Here is a 5045-nt window from a genome sequence, read left to right on the forward strand (position 1 = left end):
ACACACGTGCATGTGCATGTGTGTGAGTGTGTACAACAAAAAGCCATGAAGATTTTTCATTCACCTTAATTATTTCACACTCTCACACTAACCTGTAACCTTCAGTGTTAGGTTTAACACACACACACACACACACACACACACACACACACACACACACACACACACACACACACACACACACACACACACTGACAGCAGGGAGAATGGAGACATTGTTACAGTGAGAAGAGGAAAATCCCAGAGGGGAAAGGTTAACATTCCTTTTAGATTCGTTTTCTGATTTATTATTATGAAGACTTTTTTTTTTCCTTCTATTTATTTGGTATTTATTGTTGTGCATCCAAAAGGTTCAGGTGTAACCTTTACACTGTCGGATATATTGAGTGTTCAAATCCTGTTCTGTTTCTAAAGAAGTCTCCATCCCTGAACATGATGTGGCCTCTTACATTTTAAAGAAATACAACATCCAGAAATCACAGGAGAGAACTGCAGCCTGGCAAGAGAGAGAGAAAAATGTGAGGGGGGGAGGACATTTTTTATTTCTTTATTTTGGATCTGACAATAACAGAGACTCTTAATATATAATTATATATTAATAAAAAACAAAATCAAAGCACAGAGCTGAAATATTGCCAACAATTGTAGAGATTTCAGGATTTGAAATGTTGAGAATAAAGTTAAACCGTCAGCCCGTTTAGGATGTAAATGAAGGTGTTGGAGGAAAACTTGTTTTTGTCTTTTTTTTAATTCTCCTTTTATTCTAATCGTCTTTGTCACCTGATTATTGAAAAGCAGAGTGAAACCATCTTCCTCCTCTCGTTGTTTTTGTCTGTCTTCTTGTGCCGGGCACCAACATGCCTCCATTTAAAAAAAAACAAAAAAAACGAAACACTTTGTTGCACTGATCCTTTCCTGAGTGAAGAACTGTTAAATGATTTTGTCTTTATAGAGGTACGTTCAAAACAAACGTTCGACGCCTCCTCTCCCCGTTAAAGGGGCGATGGTGGGTCGAGATCCTTCAGAGTAGTTATTTGAATAGCGTGCATCTCTGTATGACACACACCTCTGATTGAAGACGTGTGATGATTGTGACCTCATCATGACAAATGGCTCCTTCATGCCCCTCATGCCTCTTTATTTAAAATGCATAAAGAAAAGCTTGAAATGTAGTGTTGTAGAACTCCAAATCGGTCTTGGTCTCAAGACCACTTTTTGAAGGTCTCGAAATTCATTTTTACTCGGTCTTGTCTCGGTGTCAGACTGGATGGACTCCGTATTTTATATCCAGACCCGTCAAGGCCACCTCTGTAAGGCTACTTTTCCCCGTCATTTCTGTGATTAGAAGGAAGACGCCTCTTTCTTAAAGAACCAGTAACTTTAATTAATTTGTAGTTTGATTATTTCCCAACCAGTTACAGCCACAACCTTCCCGTTGTTATGGTCAAAGTGAGTGACACGCCCAGTGCACACAAGATGAGGAATTTTCAGAGACATTTTTAGTCTTTATCTTGTCTCAGTCTCGGAGCTCGCTGGTCCCGGGTATGTCTGGTCTTGGTTAGTGTGGTCTTGACTCCAACACCAGCTCACTGACGTGGCTGAAATTCTGTTCTTCTCTTTTTTTCGTCCGGCATGACGTGAACAGAGTTTCATTTCTGTGTTTGGTATTTTTGTTTTGATTCCCAACCAAAGAAATTCAGAGCCGACAAACAGGACAGACGTAAAACAGTATGTTTTGTCCGCCTGGGAGCAGCTTTGCCTTAACTGCTAACAGACGTGAATGTAATCTGTAAATTCAAGTGTGTCGACGCTGCAGCAGGAGGAACATCCATACCAACAGTTTCACTTCATTTAATGTTCATCCATCTCTTCTTATTAAGACTTTTATTTTTTTATTATTCATTTATTTGAATGTTTTTTCTTTTTTTTTTTGCCTCCAAAAAGCTTTCAGCGATGGAGTCATACAAGTGAATGATGAAGTGAAAGTGGAAATCTGAAGAGAAACGTATACAAGAATAAAGAAATGTGAAAATAAAGACAAATAGTCTAATATCATAGAATCATTATGATTATCAATCATTAAATGTTTCTGTTTAGACCTAAAGTTTAAAGGATTTATCTTCTTATACATATGTATAAATGTACTGCAGTTCAATGGCATGATTTTATTCCGGTTACATTTCTTTATTCTTTGATTTCAGGGCCGGGATCGGATTTGAACCCGTGGCCACTGAGACGAGGACTACAGCCTCTGTACATAGTGCACCCTGATAAATATAAATATATTTCTAACCACTTTAAAATGTACAATACCGAAGCCCTGAGTGAAAATGCATCAATATAAGAAAATACAACAAAACTGTTTTTTTCCATGACAGTTTAATTTAATTTAATTTAATTTGATTTAATTTGATTTAATTTACTTATTAACAACTACATTTTGGCTCTTTTCTTTAGATCTCAATTAATGTTTTCTTGTTATATCAGGATAATAATGGTGGTTTCATGATGTGGAGAAAACTACTGAAGGAAAACAGAGCTCAATCAAATCTATGCATGTATGTGTTTGTAGGGCTTCAGTAATCTAACCATATGTCGTTTCCTTTTTAAAATGCTTTATTTCTACATTTTGTAATTTCACTCTTTCACTGACTTCTCTTCATTTTTCCACCTTCATTTCTTCTACATATTTATTATGACTCCATATCCAACAAGCACTTCAGCAAACACACACCAACACGCTCTCGTCCTAACTGCCTTAAGATGATGGGTGGGATGATCTGCTGCACTCTGAGCGCGTGCTCTTCACTCCTAAACGTCCACACGACAAACAGCATGCAGCACCATTACTCCTCTCATCCCGTGTGTGTGGGTTTGCGGGTTTGCCCTGGAGTGTTATTTGAATTTTCCTGTTTTTTCCCGTCTGCTGCTGTTTCGTCTGCTAATTCTTTGAAGTGTCTTCAGTCTTCGTGCTGCATGTGCTACAGCGTGTAGCCTGTCCAGCTGGACCTGTGTGTGTGTTTACGATGATACATGTAGCTGTAAGTATGTTTGTGTGAGAGGTCAGGAGCACTACTCTCTCTCTCTGTCTCACATCCAGTATGTGTACATGCATGCACTCTGTCAATTTTCAAACTTGTTTTTTTTTTTTTTGTTGTGTGTTTGTGTGAAATGAGCACGTGTGAAAACACAAAAGCCTGCTTACAGAGGAGACTTGTGTTAATAGTTGTCTTACCTGCAGTCGTCATGACGAGCAAGTCAGAATGGGTTCTCCTTATTTTATTGCTTCCTGCTCTCTCGTCTTGAGCTCATTATTTTCTTTGACTGATGCTGTTGTGTTTTGTTTGTTCTTTATCTTGTATTATTATTTTGTCCAATAAGTATTGCCTGCTCTTTAATGCTGAGTGAGAGAAATGTTTGGGATTTAATAAAAAAAAAAAAAAAGATGTCTGATTTACTTGATTTGAGTTTGGTTTTTTTTAGACAGAAGCTTTGTGTTGCTGCGGTTTAAAGCTGGAGGCAGCACAGAAGTGTCTCAAGGTGCAATCGCTGCAGAATGTGACCACAAAGACACAATAACATTTTTTTTGGCCAGGCCATCTGCGTCAAAAGCCAGTGATTTTTTTTAGGGACGTCATGGGTTTGTTTTCCTACTTTATATAGCCCTTTTTAAAAACAGCTTATGAAGCACTTCACATACAATTAAAAAGCCAATAAGTAACAGGTGATAAAATATTATAAAACATAAAAATAAAACCAACAGAGGAGTCTGTTTTTAAAAGTAGACGGTGTGTTAGCTTCCCTTGATCTCCTCCGGCAGGTCATTCCACAATTTAGGGGCCGGAACAGAAAAGTTAGAAGATACCATCATGTTTTAGTCCTTAAGAGGAAATTACAATTTTACATGCGACACACACATCCACATACAAGACCCTATGGACATGCACTAATGTAGAGATGTCACAGTGAGGGGCTGCACATGATAAAGCGCCAGAGAAGTTGGGGAGTCTTCCTCTTTGCTCAAAAGCACCTCTGTAGTGCTCAGGAAGCGTACTGGCACCTCTCCATACCAGACCTATTTCTAGACTTGAAACGACAGCCCTTACAGACAGAGCTGCTGACACCCAAATAATGACATATACTGAAGGATCTTGTTAGGGGGTCAGGAGGTCAACAATGTATACACATGTTTTAAGTCTGGCAACAAAATCAGAGTTTGTCATCTTTATGTAGACACTCTCCACACTCAGACGTAAAACAAGCAAACTGTCAGAGCAGTACAACTTTATGGGAGTGTTTGTGCATGGAAATCATGAGAGTGAGCTCTGGGAATTAGACCTTGAGATTCAGCAAATGATGCACATTTTTTTTAGCAGCTGCAATCCATTCTCAGTGAATCGGGCCCTGAGTTTGTTAATCCTGATCTGTGAAACAGGCCCCACACCATATGTTGGGTAGACAAACGCAAATAAACTTTGTGTAAAACTGATCATGTACAAGTTTACCTTTCATGTCATGTCAGATTTACAACTAAACAAAAGGTGGACGACCCATGTGCAGACACAAAGTTATTTATTTTAACAAAAGACACCAAGGCAATACTCAAACGTGGTGAGCAGGTCAGGAGTGCAGCCAGGAGGCTGACTTAACCTGAAAAGCTTGGCCTGAGGGCGGCCTAGAGGAAGACCAGGTGAGCATCTTTGGGGGCCCGACGGGCTGGCAGGGAAGGTCCAAAGGGCATGTGGGATCAGCCTGACCTGGGGAGAAGAAGTCGGCCCGACCAACAAGGGGAAGCGAGGAGTTGACAGGGAACCAGGAGGCGGCAGAACCACAGAGAGGGAACCAGGATTCAAACCAGACAACAAGGAGTTGGCCGGACAGCCGCCAGGGAACCAGGAGTATAGGGTCGGAATCAAGACAGGTGTGACTAATATAGGTCAAGACAATCAGAGTTGTGGCAAACAGGAGGCAGGAAATTAAACACTGAGGAAGAAATAGAAAATAAAACAGGACACACAAAAGACCAGACTCTGAAACAAAACCAG

Source organism: Labrus bergylta, chromosome 2 (genome assembly GCF_963930695.1).
Source record: "Labrus bergylta chromosome 2, fLabBer1.1, whole genome shotgun sequence".
NCBI lineage: Eukaryota > Metazoa > Chordata > Actinopteri > Labriformes > Labridae > Labrus > Labrus bergylta.